This window comes from Pseudophryne corroboree, chromosome 10 (genome assembly GCF_028390025.1).
Source record: "Pseudophryne corroboree isolate aPseCor3 chromosome 10, aPseCor3.hap2, whole genome shotgun sequence".
Classification (NCBI taxonomy): Eukaryota; Metazoa; Chordata; class Amphibia; order Anura; family Myobatrachidae; genus Pseudophryne; species Pseudophryne corroboree.
In genome coordinates this window covers 23,803,230-23,825,225 of record NC_086453.1, presented here as the reverse complement: position 1 = coordinate 23,825,225, position 21,996 = coordinate 23,803,230, and the positions used below count along the sequence as shown (strand labels likewise).

At 45.9% G+C, this 21,996-nt stretch overlaps 1 pseudogene; it reads right to left on the bottom strand.

Annotated features, from left to right (window-relative positions):
• Positions 1-8,214: 8,214 nt before the first annotated feature.
• On the bottom strand, positions 8,215-8,334 carry LOC134968056 (5S ribosomal RNA; annotated as a pseudogene).
• Positions 8,335-21,996: the final 13,662 nt, after the last annotated feature.

Genomic DNA, 21,996 nt, shown 5'->3' with positions numbered 1-21,996 from the left:
CTATTCACCGCTGCTCTGCTAAGCAGAACAGCGAGTACAGGAGCTTTCCAACTGCCCCCCCCCACCGCCGGACACTGCGACCCGCGGGTGGGACAGCGGGACAGACCCCAAAAAATGGGACTGTCCCGCGAAAATCGGGACATTTGGGAGGTATGGTGGTGTGTGAGGGGTATGTCATACAGACAGACGGCACCGGCTCACTGTGTGCTTGACCCCCCACATCGCATACTCAGCAGGGTCTCTCTGGTGCTGAGGAGCGTCACTTTCTGGCACACTCCACGCTTCTTAGCTGCAGTTTTGTGGGGCACCTGCCGCTGTGCAGGTTCCATACTGCCTCTGTTATCTCCAGCCCCGGCAACCCCACCGCTAGCTGCAGCGCTGCCACCCGCAGTGGAGTGCGCCCAGCTCATTTACACACTTTAGCTGGCGGGTAGCGCTGCAGAAATCCGAGCTGCTTGCAGGCTCTGACCCCCTCCTCCCTCCAGCCGCAGCGTCTCCTGGGAGCTAACCAGTCACTCCCAGTCTCCCCTTACCACAGTGCCCGGAAACCGTGAGGTCCGCGCCACGTGCATGCTATGACCCCCTCCTCCCTCCAGCCGCAGCATCTCCTGGGGGCTAACCAGTCACTCCCAGTCTCACCTTACCACAGTGCCCGGCAGCTGCGCGAGGTCTGCGGTGTGTGACTGAGGAGGGGTGGAGGGATGCGGACGGGCAGAGGAAGCAGGACTCCAGCCTGAGAGAGTCAGCCATGCCAACTCTTCAGCAGCAGCAGATCCCAACAGATTGGAGTGGAACAGCAGCAGCCAGCAGCAGTGACTCCGGTAAGACACATCTGTCTGTCACCACTATTTTGTCCCTAATACCAATCTCTCCCGTGCCCTGTGTTCTGTCATGTCCCTGTCACCCCTGGCCTTGCCCTGCCACCCTTATCCTGCCCTTTCACCCTTATCCTGGCTCTGTCACCCTTATGCTGGCCCTGTTACCCCTATCCTGGCCCTGTCACCCCTGTGCTTGCCCTGTCAACCCTATACTGGCCCCGTCACCCCTGTCCTGGTCCTGCCGCCCCTACCCTGGCCCTGTCACCCCTATCCTGTCCCTATCATTTCTGTCCTGGCCCTGTCACCCCTGTCCTGGCCCCGTTACCCCTGTCCTGGCCCCGTCACCCCTGTCCTGGCACCGTCACCCCTGTTCTGACCCTGTCACCCCTGTCCTGGCCCCGTCAACCCTGTACTGACCCTGTCACCCCTGTCCTGGCCCTGTTACTGCATACCCTCCAACTACCTTTTATGGCATGTACAGTACCCGCAGCGCCTCCAGACCTCTCCCCAATGCACCACACCTCCGCACCTTCCCCTCCACCACATGCGGCACTCCACCCCTCCCCCACGTGCTGTGCCTCCAGACCCCCTACACCACCCGTGGCTCCCACTTCTCCACCCCTTCACCACCCACAGCACCTCAGGCCCCTTCCACCAGTCACCCCCCTTATATGTCTCCCCCCACCCACAGCATCTGCAGACACCCTCCTCCATCAGCGGTCCCCCCCTCACCCACCCCTCCCCCACCAATGGCACCCCCGCACCTGCCCCTCCACCACCTGCAGCACCTCCGGACCTCCTTTCCCATCCGCCGCAACACCCGTACCTGCCCCTACCCTACCCATGGTGCCTGCGGTCCCCTACCCAACCCCCGGCACTCCCGTCCCTTCCCATCCCACAGCACCTCCGGAACCCTTCACCCATCCACAACATCCCCACACCTGCCCCTCTCCCACCTGTGGCACCCCTGCCCCTCCCCCACCTGCAGTGCCTCCGGACCCCTCCCCCATCTGCATCCCCCACTCCTCTGCCCCTCCCCCACGCGCAGCACCTCCCGAACCTTCCCCATCCGGGCCCCACACCCACTTCTGCCTCCCCTCCACCCGCAGCATCTACAAACACCATCCGCAGTCCCCCCCGCACCCGCTACATTCTGTACATCGTGCCCTGCAGGTGCTGTTCACGCCGTCGCAAGGGGCTGCGCCTCCTTCACCATCGCACGCCCTTTCATTGTGCAATATTTAACCACTAACAAAGGAATGCAGGTAATACTCCATATAATACAAATATTGAATCCCAGAAAGGCATGCAAGGGTTAAGGGGGCGTAGCCCCTTGCGACGGTGTGAAGAGCGCCCGTAGGGCGCGATGAAGCACCTAGTTCATTATAAGTACAACCATAGAGCAAAATCAACACACATTACTACAGAGTTTAGGATTGAGCGCAGTGCTGGAATTCCCCTTTGCAATTGTTCCAATAGGTTGGTCACCTATAAAGGCAAAGCAGCTCATCCGTATCAAGAGAGACGCAGTGCGCAGAAATAAACTCTCCCCAAGATAATGGAAATAGTATTATAATGCTCGTTACATAGATAAGACCATATCTCATTAACCTGGTGTGAAGTCAGGGAGGACCCGTGTAAGGGTCACTATGCCAGGAATACAAGCTGCTTCTGTAAGATTCACTAATAACCTTTAAAGTGAGTAAGTTCCAATACGGTGACAGACCCAGAGATCATTGTACTGTATGTATGGCAGCTGAATGTGGCTACTGCTCGGTTATCAGACAGGAGAGACATAGGGGGTGATGTATCAAAACATGGACCCTGGACCAGATGTACTAAGCCTTGAATAGAGATTAAGTGGCTGGAGATAATGTACCAGCCAGCTCCGAACTGCCATGTTACAGGCTGTGGTTGAAAAATGCTAGGCTCTGATTGGTTGTTGCTTTATATCTTTACTTTCTCACTCTCTTTGATAAATCTCCCCCATAGTCTGACTGCAGCATCCATCTTTAGCTATGGGGATCTGCTGGGCATTCTCAGCAGTATCTTACATTCTATATCTCCAAGGGCCTCATCTGTGTGTAATTTATATGTGCTCGTCAATGTCTGTGTGGGTTTTCTCCCAAGAATTTATTAGAGGAGAAATGTATCAAGCTTTGGCCACAGCAACCAATGAACTTCTGTCATTTTATAGAAAGTGCTTGATTAATGCTAGCTAGTAGCTCTTTGGTTGCTATGGGCAACTTTGCCACTTCTCCACTGTAGAAGGTTTGATACATTTCCCAATAGTAGTTTCATTGGCTGGACCATAGTGTGTCTGTGTTTTAGTGAATAGTGTTAATTCCAATGTGGCAGGCACAGTCTATGTGACTAATCAGTGGTTACCTGATATCTGCTGTATAATGCTTTTATTGTGTGTTTAATGTGTGGGCTAATGATGGTGTTCTAGCTTTAGGAAGTGTGTACAGCCTGAGGATGTGGTAGAGTTTCTGTAAACACCAGCAGGTGCCTTGTAACTATGAACAGCTCCCAGTTACCTAAGCAGTGGAGTGGTTTTATTAAAAGAAAAAACAGGTACTCACTATTATACACACTGGCTGGTTGAGCAGAGCTTATGCAGAACAGGATGTTGTACAGCTCCTGGGCCAATTGGTGTATGTAGGTACCGGTTAGCGATGCAAGATGATGGAACAGTGGTTATAAAAGCAGACAATTGCAGTTCGCACTAGAGCTGATTGGGACACTGCTGTCTTTCACTGTGAAAATGTCACACAGTAAAAGACAAAATAGCCTCTGCACACGCTCAGTAGAGATCTCGGTGGCCATCTTGGGATGAGGCATGAAGCCTCCCTGGAGAACAGGAAGACCAGAGTCTGTGCAGTAGTGCACTGAGCTATGCTGGATGTGATGCATTGTTATGTACTTCTGTGCAGGGAATGCAGCTGGTGATCAGTGTTACTGTAGTACATAGAGTCTCTGGCACTTGTGTTAAGGCTTAGTGACTCTCAGAATGAGAGTAACCGACTTACACATATTTAACAGGGCTAGTGGAAACCCAAATTCTCTGTAGCTGCTTTTTAAACATAAGATATTAGCGCAGCCCTCACAATATATTTTTAACTCTCAGAATGAAATTGGTGTAAATACATTGTAATTAACAGGGATCAATACAATGTACCAACATTTTAAATTAATCTATATGAGTTTGTATGTTCCCCTCATGCTTGTGTGCGTTTCCTCCTGATGCTCGAGTTTTCCCCCACATTGCAAAAACATACTGGTAGGTTAATTGGCTTCCATCAACAACAAATCATTAACCCAAGTGTGTATGGGTGGGATGCATATAGCATTGTATTTTGCATGCAATGTATCCAGCCACTGATCGCAAGTTTAGCGGCTGTTAGTAACGCTGTATAAATGAATAAACACAGCAAAGGACGTCTCTCCCGATACGAGTTGTCCTTTGCGATACAAGACCTTTCATGTTTATAACCTGGGTGTCCTTCTGCTCATGTGGTCTCTCAGTGCACATTGTGAATACGATTTCATAGGCTTCTATTAGCCAATGCCTATACAGAAATAATTACTGCGCTTAATGTACTGACACAAGTGATTAAACATATATATAAAATGTCTGTGTTTTGGCTTCACGCAATTTATACACAAGAAACTTGCTTTTGGTAATCAAAACTATTTTTACTATGTTTCCTTCTGAAATGATACACTTGCAGACAATGAAATATTCATAACAAGGGATCCCTCATTTGACACATTAATTACATTTAAAATACTATGTAACAAACAATGAAACTGGTCATATAATGAAAAGCACTAAGCAGCATACAAAAATGGCATTGTATTCCTTGGCAAGCTGTTAATATATTTATATACCTCGGAGTTATCAATAGCACCAGTGCGCTGCCTCTGAAGAAAAACACTCAAATTCCAATGGCTGATAAAGCACCAGTAGCACTTCAGATGGGTTTCCAAGTATAAACAGCAGCTGCAGGGTTAATATAACAATAATGTGATCCCGCAGTATGATTTGAAATTACTCCGGCCAGCTGCCGCTGGCGTCCCAGTGCGGGATCACATTATTTTCATTATATGACCAGTTCCATTGTTTGTTACATAGTATTTTATATGTTATTAATGTGTCTAGCGAGGGATCACTTGTTATGAATATTTCATTGTCTGCAAGTGTAACATTTTACAACATAGTACAAATAGTTTTGATTACCAAAAGCAAGTTGCTCGTGTATAAACTGAGTGAAGCCGAACAGATAGATATTTCATAAATATTTTTAATCACTTGTGTCAGTACAATGGGGGTCATTCCGAGTTGTTCGCTCGTTGACAATTTTCGCTATGCTGTTATTAGTTGCAAATTGCGCATGTGCAAGGCACGCAGGGCGCATGCGCTTATTTATTTAACACAAAACGTAGCTGTTTTGCTGTGGCTTCTGCGGAGCTATTCAGTCGCAGTGCTGATCGGTAAATGATTGACAGGAAAGGGGCGTTTCTGGGCAGCAACTCAGCGTTTTCCCGGCATTTGCAAAAAAATGCAGGCGTGTCAGGCAAAAACACAGGAGTGTCTGGAGAAATGGGGGAGTGGCTGGAGAAACGGGGGAGTGGCTGGCCGAACGCAGGGCGTGTTTGTGACGTCAAACTAGGAACTAAACGGACTGAGCTGATCGTAATTCGTGAGTAGGTCTGGAGCAACTCAGAAACTGCAAAGAATTATTTAGTAGCAATTCTGCTAATCTTTCGTTCCGCAATTCTGCTAAGCTAAGATACACTCCCAGAGGGAGCGAACAACTCGGAATGACTCCCCATAAGCGCAGTAATTATCTCTGTATATTTGTTACTATAAGTGTAAATTATTGCAGCTGATGTTAATTTGACCATTTTTATAATATTCACATTACTTGCGCTAGGAGTTTTGGTGGGTTTGTCCCAGCTCAGTTTTTTCTATTAGCCAATGCTATCTACAGACGGAGAGGCCTACCAGGTCCAAGCTCTGAAATGTATCACATTCTGGAGCTTGGTGCATATGAGAAATGCAGACAAACCTCAGAAAACACAATTTTCGGAGGTTTGACCACATTTACCTTTGCTGCATTCCCACTGTATGTGTCTATATACGTGTGATAGGCAATTGTAAGCTCCACTGGGCAGGAACTGATGTGAATGGCCAAATATTCTCTGTAAAGCGCTGCAGAATATGTGTGTGTTCTATAACCAACTGGTAATAACGTACCATTATTATCTGTATGATCTGTAAGGCATTATAACAATAATAATAATAATTACGTTTTTTTCGTCATGTATGCTGTGATTCCATGACTGACTGTAATCAATTCTGTTTGCTTTTTATATACCTGTAAGTCCTATATTATGGTACTCACTGTAGCATTATATAACTTGGGTTTGCACTGTCAACGATTACTAGTCTGCAGGGGCGTAGTACGGCTGACCGGCGGTCAGGTTACCGACACCGGGATCCCGGCAGCATACTGACGCCGGGATACCGGTGGGGAGGAGCGAGTGCAGCAAGCCCCTTGCGGGCTTACTGCGCTCGCCATGCTGCGGGCTCGGTGGCGACCTGCGGTCGCCACCGAATCTGCGGTCGCCACAGGTTCTATTACCACTCCACGGGTGTCGTGGACACCCACGAGTGGAAATAGTCCCTGTTGGTCGGCATGCCGACCATCGGGATAATGAGCTGTCGGAATGGTGGAGGAGATCATGTGACTGTCGGTTAGCTGACCGCCGGTCACATGAATACCACCCCTGCAGCTGTGGGGCTGATGCAGAGGGAGTGTTACGCAAATTATCGCAGCATATATTGTGTGATTTCACTCAGCGATCGCACACCCAAACAAGACTAGGGGCCTGTGCGTATCTGATACCTATGGCTGTACAAGCAAGGTTGGGGGGTGGGGGGGGGGGGGGATCTGGGGCGCCCTAGCATAAGCGTGGTACAGTAAAGACACAACTGCGGCTCATTCAGACCTGCAAACAGATAGGTGTACTATTACCATCTGCTGGAGGACAGGTGAATATACACATTGTAGGCACATGGGGAGCTGATCCGGGAACGTGTACATCACTGAGTGGCGGAAATAGACTGCGCTTACCATGCTTTTTATATTTTATTTTTCACAATTTTCCAAATGCACCAGCCCCAGGGACACGTATTACTGTGTCTTCTCAGATGTATGTGCTTTATGTATTGTGTAATTCTGTATTTATCACCTGCTGAGTTTATTCACTCTCTCTGTATTTGTCTTACTGCTATATTCCATTAAACTGTATATACTTGAACCAGATTAAATATTAGCAGTCTCTTTACTATATAATCAATTCACTGATGAGCAGATCTGATCTATTTCACTGCAGCGCTGAATAAAGCTCTCCTAACGACTCGTGTGTTGGCTCTTTTTTTACGATTATCTATAGTGTGTTATTTTTAGCATTTTCATGTACCATATTGTTAGGGTACAATTGTGCCCTTATGCTAAGGCGGAGTCTAGATTGCTTTCTGCCAGATTTGAGGTGGGGCACATGATGTTTGAGGGGCCAGATCTCCAACAAGACCAGATGATCTGGAATTTGGACTGTAAATAGACAACCTTCTCTGGACGCTGGATGGCAAAAAATAAATATATATAATACATATAGAACAATTTAAAGCCTCAGCTGACAGTGGAGAGCCCCTTTTATCAAATGATGCATGTGGCCCCGCAGTTTCCAAAATGAACATAAAAGCTGCCACCTTCCACTAGTGTGCGGCCAAGTAATTGCGCTCACAGCTGCAGAGACGGTCCTGCCATGAAACCTGGATTCTGTTCAACTGAGACCTCGGCTGACTACATATAACTATTCATAAAGGAAACCTAACTTGTTTTGCAAGTTCCACAGTCTAATATCAAAAAAAAGGAAACAATTGACTCTGTTTGGGAAGCACTCTTACTTAGGAAGATGAGTATATTGTACCTCAGTACACTGAAAAGATAGGATAAATTAAATTATATTCCGTACTTTCTAGAGTTAACGGAGTTCCTTCTGAGAACAAATAATTGCAATGCGAATTTATGTAGAATATCAACTTATCCTATTGTTAAATACTGGATAAATAATAGTAGTGAACTGGTATTTGCTGTATATTAAGTATATACTATGGAAGAGTCCCCCCCTCAATATTTAATGACTGGGAACACTTTATATATGAACCCTCATTCAGCCTGCATGTATCACATTAAAAAAAGGGGGTAGACGCAGGGAATTAAATCATTGGTTCATTCCGATTCCGAAAAGCTTTCCCAATTTTTTATGGGTAATCACAATTAAGTGCCCTCGAGGATTGATATGTGTCTATATGGACAAAATTATCTTGCAGCACCAGGATGTTCCCAGGTAGTCTCCTATCCTGGTACTGGTCCGGCCTTCCAATGCTTGGCTTCCAAGTTCGGAAGGATTTGGGCTTATCCAAAGGAGTATGGCCGCAAGATAGTCCTTATGACACCCCTCCGCCTATTGGGCTTGTCTTAATAAGATGCTGGTAAGTGGTATTCCTCATATATAGAGGAGGACTCAATAATTCTGTATTTGGAGCTAGCCCAAAATTGGTGGTACTTCCTGTATGTTTAAGGCAGGTAGTGTTAATAACAGATAAGACCAATTTGCTGTCACCGTTTCTCACCTCTGCTTTTCATCCATCATACCATTAGGCATAGGGTGGAGAATGAGAGAGTGAGACACAAGCATAAGGTCTGAAGAAAGAAGATCAGAGCAGTCTGGGGTGCTGTGCCTACTTGTAAGACTCTGTTGCAATGCCTTGCAGAGCCTATACTTTGGTAGGTCCACAACAGACGACACGCTCTTTGAAAATGTGCTGAGGATTAACAGTTTTTGTTAGGGCCGTGAGTCTATAGTGTATCCATATTCTATGACACATAACTCTCATTTGACATTTTAGACAGCCAATTTTCTGTCACCAAATGCTGCACAGATTCAGATAACACCTGCATCTCTTTCTGATTGTATCATACAGAAAAAAACGCTATTGCAGACAGTATAGATACCTCCATCTGATAATCTGGTCAAATACCTTGTTACAGACCACGACAATCAAACTGGCCATTCCTGGTCAGATACATCTAATGCAAATCACGGCAATTAGAATGGCCGTTCTTGGGAGTGGTAACTCACAGGTCCATTCTATTGTTGCCTAATATGATGTTATAGCTACACAAATTTAACGTATCAAACTTATGTCTGTGCTCTGATCTCTATTGATACTCAGTAGCTAGACACATCTATGGTCAATTGATCGGTGCACTGATCTCTATTGACACTCAGTAACTAGACACATCTATGGTCAGTTGTATAAGCATACAAAATGAAGACATATGGGTTTATCCCTCCCAGTATATATGTATGTATATTGAGTATGCTATGAAGTATTTGTGACACCCGTCAGCATATGACCTCCTCCCGATTTCGGGTGGTGTGTGTGACTTAATAGATGTGATGCATGTATAGTGCTGGTACGATACCCTTGTCACCTGACTGTCACCATGTATAGGTCTGTCTGGTATAGATCTGGCTGGAGTGATGACTTGTCTGCCTCCGTTCTCGCCGCTCAGCCGAGCGGGTTACAGCAAACAGCCGGTTCACCCGATCACGTGTGCGCACCACGTGATCGGCGCTTCTCCTCTGACGTACGTTTCGCGTAAGCTTGTTCACAGAGTCTAATATGGGCCTATCTCATGTTCTTACACACACGCCTACAGTTGCAATATGTCAGGCTAGACATTTGCTAATCATCGCAAGTGAAGCTTCCACCCAGAAGAGAATCTAGAAGCCCAGGGCTGCCATCAGAAATTCTTGGGCCCGGTACTCACAAAATTGGCAGGCAATCCCCCCCCCCAAAAAAAAATGAATGAAATAACACATATATATATATATATATATATATATATATATATAACATACAATATAAATATATATATATATATATATATATATAGCAGAAGACCGGCACTCCCAATGAGACAATCAGCTAACGTGGTGCTCTGCCCACATAGCATGTACATATAGAGAAACGGAGGCGCTCCTGTGGATTTGTGTAAAGAAATCACAACAACAGCAGTTGCGGTTTAAAGCAGCAACGTTTCGGATGTTACTCCTTTATCAAGCCAAACAGCATATAGAATACAGTATAACAAGTGCTTACCTAAATACCCAAAGAAACAACTTACCACTCCTCCTGCATGCTCCCATCCCCAGCGCCAGAGCCGCCCGCACCTCAGGTCAGCGGCACTTCCTGGTTCTGGTGACGTCACACAGGGGCTGTCATATGCGGGGTGTTGACATGGTAACCAGCGTGCATGGCATAATGGTTGCTAGGGGAACAGTGACAAACATACAAGCATTTAAAAAGTGTAAACAATTAGTGCAGTGCTCGCTGGATCACACGTAGACAGAACGTTTCTATGTAACTACACAGACACATTACATAGAACATTATATGATGTGCCTTACTAAATGAGCAAAGTATGGATAGTTTGTTAATTATAGCGCATCTAACCATAATAAGTAAATTATTAACCCTGCAGGAAAACGATCAAAAATCATATCAGGCTAACCATATTTACTCCATTGGAGTACTCTGAATGTTATTAAGGCACCAGTGGAAGAGGCCACATATCTGCCAAATGGTAAAGACTTATAAGGAATGTGTGCAGGACATGATCTATTATTACATATCGAAGAGTGGATAAATTATTTGTTTCTGGCCCCGGAAGCATTCTGGGACAGAATATGGACATGGACACCCCTGTTTGAATATATCCATTTCAGGACAAAGCAACATTACAAGTTTGGACCGCTGTCTTTTTTTTACCTCATTACAGAGGACATAAGGTGGGACAGCTGATTTTAACGCACTGCTCACGTCGTTTACACCAGCACCATCTTGGATTCACATGTCGGAACAGACGAGGGGTCCATCTGGAGATGCCATACATGGATGCCTGGTACTGCCGTTGGGGGAACGACTACACTTCTCTGATCATGAGAGTAAAGCAGTACTGTTCTCCGGAAGACTGCTAGAGACTGCTGGTGCAGCTACATCAGAGGAAGTGTTTAACGAGCTGTTCAAAATGAAAAAGAAAGAAATTGAATTCCTCATGCATGGAGTCACGCTCTCTGAGTATTACCGAGAAAAAAAGATACCAAGGGGCTTTAGAGTTAAAAACATGCCCACAATAGGCCGATATAACAATGATTTCTGTAGAAAGTGGGTCGCGGTTTGGAATAACTGCTCCTTTGATCTGATGACACTGGTTATCGAGGAATCGGCATGAGAATTGTCATACATTAGGGAAAAGATCTTGCAGTATGAATCTATACATAAAGCAGATCTTATCAAAGATAATTCCACAAATTGGCTGGAGAAACTTGAACACCAGCTTTTCTCCTTCAAAAGGGAATTTGTGACGTTCAAAAAGAATACATTTGAAAAGATTAACAAAGATTATCAAGAGCTTAATGTGTATCCATGGCTTTTCAAGAATCCATGGCTTTCAAAGAAACAAACCGTTTAGACCCCGAAAACCATATCGCAGAAATAGACGAGAGGATGGTACTACCAGTGACTCTAATTCCTCTGCAAATGAGTCCAGAGGGGGGAGATAGTTCCCAGGCAAGTACAAGTGGGAAACCCCATTTAGGAATCAAGACCCGCGCTGGATGCAAAAAAAACCCAGACCTGTCAGAAGAGGTCCATCTCCATAGAGATTCATGTTCAAAAGAGGCCGGATGCATGCGGCCAGGCTCTCACAGATCCGTCCTTTGCGGTGGCCATCTTGTTGGGGATATTCCCATTCACTATCCTTGCGGCGGCCATGCTTGTGGAGACCAGGATCGGGGACATTATTAGTGTTCCTCCATAATGGATAACATAGAGATAGATACAAATATAGGTAAATAAACAGATAAACACTTATACCAATAAACAATTAAACAACAAAAACAATTAAAACCAAAAAAGGTTTCAGTGCATCATTGCACGCGGGTCCTGGGGAAGATGGTGGCTTCCTACGAGGCCATCCCTTTCGGCAGGTTCCATGCGAGGACCTCTTGGACAAGTGGTCCGGGTCCCATTTACAAATGCATCAAAGGATCACCGTGTCTCCCAGGACCAGGGTATCTCTCCTGTGGTGGCTGAATAGTGCTCACCTACTTGAAGGTCGCAGTTCGGAATTCAGGACTGGGTCCTGGCGACCACGGACGCAAGCCTCCGAGGCTGGGGAGCCGTGACTCTGGGAATAAATTTCCAAGGTCTCTGGTCAAGCCTAGAGACTTGTCTCCACATCAACGTCCTGGAGTTGAGGGCCATATACAACGCCCTGCATCAAGCGGATAAATTGCTTCGGAGAAAACCAGTTCTGATTCAGTCAGACAATGTCACGGCAGTGGCTCATATAAACCGCCAAGGCGGAACAAGGAGCAGAATAGCCATGGCAGAAGTGACCAGGATTCTACGCAGGGCGGAAGGCCATGTAAGCGTGCTATCAGCAGTGTTCATACCGGGGGTGGGCAACTGGGAGGCAGACTTCCTCAGCAGGCACGACCTGCATCCGGGAGAGTGGGGACTTCATCAAGAAGTCTTCGCACAGATCACGGATCGTTGGGGACTGCCCCAAATCGACATGATGGCATCTCGTCTCAACAAAAAGCTAAAGCGGTATTGCGCCAGGTCAAGGGACCCTCAGGCGGTAGCTGTAGACGCTCTGGTGACACCTTGGGTGTTCAGATCGGTCTATGTGTTTCCTCCTCTTCCTCTCATACCCAACCTGTTGAGAATAATACGAAGAAGCAGGGTCAGAACAATCCTCATTGTTCCGGATTGGCCACGGAGGACTTGGTATCCGGAGCTGCAAGAGTTGCTCGCAGGGGATCCGTGGCCTCTTCCTCTAAGGCAGGATCTGCTGCGGCAGTGGACCTGTCTGTTCCAAGACTTACCGCGGCTGCGTTTGATGGCATGGCGGTTGAACGCCGGATCCTAGCAGAAAAAGGGATTCAGAAGGAAGTCATTCCTACCCTGATCAATGCTTGGAAAGACGTGATGTTAAAACATTATCACCGTATATGGCGGAAATATGTTTCTTGGTGTGAGGCCAGAGTTGCTCCTATGGAGGAGTTCCATCTGGGCCGTCTACTTCACTTCCTTCAGACAGGAGTGACTTTGGGCCTAAAATTAGGGTCCATAAAGGTCCAGATTTCGGCCTTATCCATTTTCTTTCAAAGAGAATTGGCCTCTATTCCTGAAGTACAGACCTTTGTGAAGGGGGTGCTGCATATTCAGCCTCCCTTTGTGCCTCCGGTGGCGCCTTGGGATCTTAACGTGGTGTTACATTTCCTCAAGTCACCTTGGTTTGAACCACTCAAAACAGTGGAGTTGAAATACCTCACGTGGAAAGTGGTCATGTTGTTGGCATTAGCTTCGGCAAGACGTGTTTCCGAATTGGCGGATTTATCACATAAAAGCCCATACTTGGTTTTTCACGTGGATAGGGCAGAGTTGAGGACTCGTCCTCACTTTCTGCCAAAAGTGGTCTCATCTTTTCATGTGAACCAACCTATTGTCGTGCCTGTGGCTACGCGGGACTTGGAGGATTCCGAATCCCTAGATGTAGTCAGGGCTTTGAAGATTTATGTGTTCAGAATGGCTAGAATCAGAAAGACTGAAGCTTTGTTCATTCTGTATGCGGCCAACAAGGTTGGCGCTCCTGCTTCAAAGCAGACTATTGGTCGCTGGATCTGTAACACGATTCAGCAGGGGCAATCTACAGCAGGATTGCCGTTATCGAAATCGGTTAAGGCCCACTCCACTAGGAAAGTGGGCTCTTCTTGGGCGGCTGCCCGAGGGGTCTCGGCATTACAGTTGTGCTGAGCAGCTACTTGGTCAGGGACAAACACCTTTGCAAAGTTCTATAAGTTTGATACCTGTTATGCACACCAGTGCCTGCAGGAATGTACTGGTGTCAGAACTGTTATGCACACCAGTGCCTGCAGGAATGTACTGGTGTCTGAACGGATAGGTATGCAAAACAAATGAACTCACAGACAGACTGGGGAATATGACATAACGTACACAGAAGGTGATAGGGTAACAAAATACACACAAAGTGAACAGAGAAGCCCAGAGGCTAAGGAACTGGGTGTCTCCCTAGTATTAGTAATGCTCAGATGGGAAAAGCAAGATGTTGTGTTTTAATACGTAGAGAACCCGAAATGCTGTTGCTAAGGGCAACAGCAAAACCCTAAAGGGTTACCAACGGGTGTGGCAGTAAACTCCTTGGTCAGAGATGGAATGATAGACACAAGGAGAATCTCCACAATCCTAATTCTCACTTGCAGTGTACAGGTTTAGCTTATTGCCACTAAACTGACACCTGACACCTTGCACAGTGAGACAGGTTTTAGGCAGGCAAGTCTTAGAATACAGCCGCAAACTTGCTAAGTTCACAGAGTAGTAAAAGAACCCCAGCAAGCTAAACGACTGACTCCAGTCTTACTGCTAGGTCTGGATTGGCAGAGTGTAGTACCAAATCCCCAGGCCTATTTGCAGTAAGCAACAACAAATACAAAGCTACACAGTACTGGCTAACTTTCAGGAACTGACTAACCAACAAAGATTCAGCAGCATCTGCTTAACCTGAGAAGAGGCCTTATAAAGCAGGTGCTGTCCACGCCCACTCAGACCTCACAGACTGTGAGCACAAAAACCAGCACCGGATCCCCTGCCGTGCACAGAGCCTGTAACCACTGCATAGCAAAAGACCCGAACCGGAGTATCAGCTGCGCTCAGGTTACTCCGCTAGCACTTGTCTCCCGGTTGCCATGACGACGTGGCAGCACAGGGCAGGAGACCCTAACAATACCCTGGCTGAGGAGGACCTCCTATTTGCTCAATCGGTGCTGCAGAGTCATCCGCACTCTCCCGCCCGTATGGGAGCTTTGGTATAATCCCCATGGTCCTTACGGAGTCCCAGCATCCTCAAGGACGTTAGAGAAAATAAGATTTTACTTACCTGTAAATCTATTTCTCGTAGACCGTAGAGGATGCTGGGCGCCCGTCCCAAGTACGGACTTCTTCTGTAAGACTTGTATATAGTTATTGCTTACATAAGGGTTATGTTATAGTTTTTCGGTTGAACCGTGGCTATGTTGTTGTTCATACTGTTAACTGGGTAAGTTTATCGCAAGTTATACGGTGTGGCTGGTATGGATCTCGCCCTTAGATTTACAAAAATCCTTCCTCGTACTGTCCATCTTCTCTGGGCACAGTTTCCCTAACTGAGGTCTGGAGGAGGGGCATAGAGGGAGGGGCCAGTGCACACCCAGAATCCAAAGCTTTCTTAAAGTGCCTTATCTCCTGCGGAGCCCGTCTATTCCCCATGGTCCTTACGGAGTCCCAGCATTCTCTACGGACTACGAGAAATAGATTTTCCGGTAAGTAAAATCTTATTTTTACTATGTTTCCTTGTAAAATTTTACACTTGCAGACAATGAAATATTCATAACCAGGGATTCCTCACTTGACACATTAATAACATCTGAAATACTATGTAACAAACCAGGGCTGTAACTAGGGGGGGGGGGGGAAGCTAAGGGGGCAAGCGCCCCGGGTGCAGGATTTGAGGGGGAGCCAAGGAGTTACAGAGGAGCCGGGTTTGTTTGTGTATTTTTTTTACCGTCGGTTCTGTGCTGCTACATTGAGACAGCAGACAGCTCCAAGGGCAATGTATCTGACCTGTCTACCCGCAGCTGGCTCCGACACTGTGCGAGTGAGCTTCAGTACCTGGGATCTCTCCTATGTCGGCTACTGTCTTAAACTGTCTTCTTTGCCATGCAGTGCTGCGACTAGCCTGCGGTGCACCATGCAAGCTATAGAAGCGCACTGTGCTCCCAATTAGCAGTATCAAACTCCACATTGCCTCTCAGATGGGGGGGGGGGGATTTGGTGGAGCTTATAGGGTGGTGTAGTGCAGTGATGTAGTGTACCATATAGGGTATGTAGTGTAGTAATGTACTGCAGTATATAGGAGCATGTAGTGTATTAATGTGGTGTAACATATAAGGGGATGTAGTGTAATGATGTAGTGTAGCATATAGGGTATGTAGTGCAGTGCATAGGGGCATGTAGTGTAGTGATGTAGTTCAGCATGTAGAGGATGTAGTATAGTGATGTAGTGCAGTGGATAGGGGCATGTAGTGCAGTGATGTAGTTCAGCATATAGGGGATGTAGTATAGTGATGTAGTGCAGTGGATAGGGGCATGTAGTGTAGTGATGTAGTTCAGCGTATAGGGGATGTAGTATAGTGATGTAGTGCAGTGGATAAGGGCATGTAGTGCAGTGATGTAGTTCAGCATATAGGGGATGTAGTATAGTGATGTAGTGCAGTGGATAGGGGCATGTAGTGTAGTGATGTAGTTCAGCGTATAGGGGATGTAGTATAGTGATGTAGTGCAGTGGATAAGGGCATGTAGTGTAGTGATGTAGTTCAGCGTATAGGGGATGTAGTATAGTGATGTAGTGCAGTGGATAAGGGCATGTAGTGTAGTGATGTAGTTCAGCGTATAGGGGATGTAGTATAGTGATGTAGGTCAGTGGATAGGGGCATGTAGTGCAGTGATGTAGTTCAGCGTATAGGGGATGTAGTCAGTACCGGATCTTGCCACGGGCAAGCAGTACTTTTTCCCGGGGCGCCACCTTCCGGAGGGCGCCGGCGCCCTCCGGAGGGCGCCGCACCGTGGCAAGATCCGCCACTGTGCCCCCCGCTGTGCCCGCCGCTGGTCCCCCGCTTTGAAGGGAACCAGACGCTAAGCGTCTAGTTTCCCTTCATGGAGAGGACTGTGCTGTGCGGTGCGCGATGACGTCATCGCGCACCGCACAGCAAAGGTCCTCTCCATGAAGGGAAACTAGACGAAGCGTCTAGTTTCCCTTCATGGAGAGGACCTTTGCTGTGCGGTGCGCGATGACGTCATCGCGCACCGCACAGCACAGTGGCAGAGACACTAGGGGTCAAAATTGACCTCTAGTGTCTATGCTGTGCTATGGGAGAGACGTAATGACGTCTCTCCCATACATCCGAGGACAGACACAACCATCCGAGTCCAGGAGAAGAGCGGCGCCGGCGGAGGAGGAGGTCTGGAATCAGGAGCGGGGATTGTAAGTATACTTTTATTTATTTTTTTATTTATTTTCAGCTGCGCTACAGACCACGCCCCCATATGAAGCCACGCCCCCATTTTTGCCCGGGCGCCACAAGGGCAAGATCCGGCCCTGGATGTAGTATAGTGATGTAGTGCTGTGCATAGGGGCATGTAGTGTAGTGATGTAGTTCAGCATGTAGAGGATATAGTATAGTGATGTAGGTCAGTGGATAGGGGCATGTAGTGCAGTGATGTAGTTCAGCGTATAGGGGATGTAGTATAGTGATGTAGTGCTGTGCATAGGGGCATGTAGTGCAGTGATGTAGTTCAGCGTATAGGGGATGTAGTATAGTGATGTAGTGCAGTGGATAGGGGCATGTAGTGCAGTGATGTAGTTCAGCGTATAGGGGATGTAGTATAGTGATGTAGTGCAGTGGATAAGGGCATGTAGTGTAGTGATGTAGTTCAGCGTATAGGGGATGTAGTATAGTGATGTAGTGCAGTGGATAAGGGCATGTAGTGTAGTGATGTAGTTCAGCGTATAGGGGATGTAGTATAGTGATGTAGGTCAGTGGATAGGGGCATGTAGTGCAGTGATGTAGTTCAGCGTATAGGTGATGTAGTATAGTGATGTAGTGCTGTGCATAGGGGCATGTAGTGTAGTGATGTAGTTCAGCATGTAGAGGATATAGTATAGTGATGTAGGTCAGTGGATAGGGGCATGTAGTGCAGTGATGTAGTTCAGCGTATAGGGGATGTAGTATAGTGATGTAGTGCTGTGCATAGGGGCATGTAGTGTAGTGATGTAGTTCAGCATGTAGAGGATATAGTATAGTGATGTAGTGCAGTGGATAGGGGCATGTAGTGCAGTTATGAAGTGTTATGATATAGAGGGTCTTTCAGACCTGATTGCTCGCCAGCGTTTTTTGCAGCGCTAAGATCAGGTCAGAACTGCGCATGCGAATGCACCACAATACACAGACGCATCACAGGGGTACAAAGCGGTTCATTGCTCTGCGATGGGTTTGTGTGAAGAATCCATTTGCATGGGCGATCGCAAGGTGATTGACAGGAAGAAGGCATTTGTGGGTGGCAACTGACCGTTTTCTGGGGTTGTTTGGAGAAACGCAGGCATGTCCAAGCGTTTGCAGGGCGAATGTCTGACGTCCGTTCCGGGACCGGACAGGCTGAAGTGATTGTAGCTACTCAAACTGCTCAAATTTTTTTAGTACAGCTCGGCTGCACATGCGATCGCACACTTGCAAAGTTAAAATGCACTCCCCGGTGGGCGGTGACTATGCGATTGCAGGACTTCAAAAAACAGCTAGCGAGTGATCAACTCGGAATGACCCCCATAGTGCAATGTATGGGGGGACACAGAGGAGCATGTAGTTGAACACGCTGGAGGTCATGTGACACATAGGACATTTAAGGCACATAGCGGAATACTGTCCAGTAGTATCCCCGTTTTTCAAAATGTTTGATAATCTGATTATTTTAGTCTGATAGGTTTTTTTTGTGTGTGTGTGGGGTGCAAAATTACTGCCTTGCCCCGGGTGACGAAAATCCTAGTTTCGACCCTGAACAAACAATGAAACTGGTCTTATAATAAAAAGCACAAAGCCGCATACAGAAATGGCATTGTATTCCTTGGCAAGCTGTTAATATATTTATATACCTCGGAGTTATCAATAGCACCAGTGCGCTGCCTCTGAAGAAAAACACTAAGCAGCATACAGAAATGGCATTGTATTCCTTGGCAAGCTGTTAATATATTTATATACCTCGGAGTTATCAATAGCACCAGTGCGCTGCCTCTGAAGAAAAACACTAAGCAGCATACAGAAATGGCATTGTATTCCTTGGCAAGCTGTTAATATATTTATATACCTCGGAGTTATCAATAGCACCAGTGCGCTGCCTCTGAAGAAAAACACTAAGCAGCATACAGAAATGGCATTGTATTCCTTGGCAAGCTGTTAATATATTTATATACCTCGGAGTTATCAATAGCACCAGTGCGCTGCCTCTGAAGAAAAACACTAAGCAGCAAACAGAAATGGCATTGTATTCCTTGGCAAGCTGTTAATATATTTATATACCTCGGAGTTATCAATAGCACCAGTGCGCTGCCTCTGAAGAAAAACACTCAAATTCCAATGGCTGATAAAGCACCAGTAGCACTTCAGATGGGTTTCCAAGTATAAACAGCAGCTGCAGGGTTAATATAACAATAATGTGATCCCGCAGTATGATTTGAAATTACTCCGGCCACCTGCCGCTGGCGTCCCAGTGCGGAATCACATTATTTTCATTACATGACCAGTTCCATTGTTTGTTACATAGTATTTTATATGTTATTAACCACTTAACTGGCATGGTCAGATCACATGCGACCGTGCTGCCCCGCTGTGTCCCCCAGTATTTGACGAGGAGATCCGTTCTGCAGATGTGCGTGATGTAATATTTAAAAAAAAAAAAAACTTTTTCAATTATATTAAATAAAAAATGTTTACAAAAACAATGTTATGAACGTTTTTGAGGAGAAAAATCGTTAGTTAAGTGGTTAATGTGTCTAGCGAGGGATCACTTGTTATGAATATTTGATTGTCTGCAAGTGTAACATTTTACAACATAGTACAAATAGTTTTGATTACCAAAAGCAAGTTGCTCGTGTATAAATTGAGTGAAGCCGAACAGACATATATTTTATATATATTTTTAATCAGTTGTGTCAATAAGCGCAGTAATTATCTCTGTATATTTGTTACTATAAGGGGCCTTGCTAAGTGTAAATTATTTGCAGCTGATGTTAATTTTACCACCAAAACTCCATTACTTGCGCTTGGAGTTTTGGTGGGTTTGTCCCAGCTCAGTTTTTTCTATTATCCAATGACATCTACAGACGGTGAGGCCTACCAGGTCCAAGCTCTGAAATGTATCACATTCTGGAGCTTGGTGCATATGAGAAATGCAAACAAACCTCAGAAAACACAATTTTCGGAGGTTTGACCGCATTTACCTTTGCTGCATTCCCACTGTATGTGTCTATATACGTGTGATAGGCAATTGTAAGCTCCACTGGTGCAGGAAATGATGTGAATGGCCAAATATTCTCTGTAGAGCGCTGCGGAATATGTGTGTGTTATATAACCAACTGGTAATAACGTACCATTATTATCTGTATGATCTGTAAGGCATTATAACAATAATAATAATAATTACGTTTTTTTCGTCATGTATGCTGTGATTCCATGACTGACTGTAATCAATTCTGTTTGCTTTTTATATACCTGTAAGTCCTATATTACGGTACTCACTGTAGCATTATATAACTTGGGTTTGCACTGTCAACGATTACTAGTCTGCAGGTGTGGGGCTGAAGCAGAGGGAGTGTTACGCCAATTATCGCAGCGTATGTTGTGTGATTTCACTCAGCGAACGATAACCAAGTGAACGTACACGTACACACACAAGACTAGGGGCCTGTGCGTATCTGATACCTATGGCTGTACAAGCAAGGTTGGGGGGGGGGGGATCTGGGGCGCCCTAGCATAAGCGTGGTACAGTAAAGACACAACTGCGGCTCATTCAGACCTGCAAACAGATAGGTGTACTATTGCCATCTGCTGGAGGACAGGTGAATATACACATTGTAGGCACATGGGGAGCTGATCCGGGAACGTGTACATCACTGAGTGGCGGAAATAGACTGCGCTTACCATGCTTTTTATATTTTATTTTTCACAATTTTCCAAATGCACCAGCCCCAGGGACACGTATTACTGTGTCTTCTCAGATGTATGTGCTTTATGTATTGTGTAATTCTGTATTTATCACCTGCTGAGTTTATTCACTCTCTCTGTATTTGTCTTACTGCTATATTCCATTAAACTGTATATACTTGTACCAGATTAAATATTAGCAATCTCTTTACTATATAATCAATTAACTGATGAGCAGATCTGATCTATTTCACTGCAGCGCTGAATAAAGCTCTCCTAACGACTCGTGTGTTGGCTCTTTTTTTACGATTATCTATAGTGTGTTATTTTTAGCATTTTCATGTATCATATTGTTAGGGTACAATTGTGCCCTTATGCTAAGGTGGAGTCTAGATTGCTTTCTGCCAGATTTGAGGTGGGGCACATGATGTTTGAGGGGCCAGATCTCCAACAAGACCAGATGATCTGGAATTTGGACTGTAAATAGACAACCTTCTCTGGACGCTGGATGGCAAAAAATAAATATATATAATACATATAGAACAATTTAAAGCCTCAGCTGACAGAAGTTGCAGTTTAAAGCAGCGATGTTTCGGATGTTACTCCTTTATCAAGCCAAACAGCATATAGAATACAGTATAACAAGTGCTTACCTAAATACCCAAAGAAACAACTTACCACTCCTCCTGCATGCTCCCATCCCCAGCGCCAGAGCCGCCTGCACCTCCGGTCAGCGGTACTTCCTTGTTCCTGTGCCATCACACAGAGGCTGTCATATCTGGGGCGTTGGCATGGTAACCGGCGTGCATGGCATGGTGGTTGATAGGGGAACAGTGACAAACATACAAGCATTTAAAAAGTGTAAACAATTAGTGCAGTGCTCACTGGATCACACGTAGACAGAACGTTTCTATGTAACTACACAGACACATTACATAGAACATTATATGATGTGCCTTACTAAATGAGCAAAGTATGGATAGTTTGCTAATTATAGCGCATCTAACCATAATAAGTAAATTATTAACCCTGCAGGAAAACGATCAAAAATCATATCAGGCTAACCATATTTACTCCATTGGAGTACTCTGAATGTTATTAAGGCACCAGTGGAAGAGGCCACGACACTGCCCTCTCTTGGTTGTCGTCCTACCTTTCTGACCACACAATACAAAAATTATAGTAAAATTTTGTGCGCAAAAAAGCAGCTGGTAAAGTC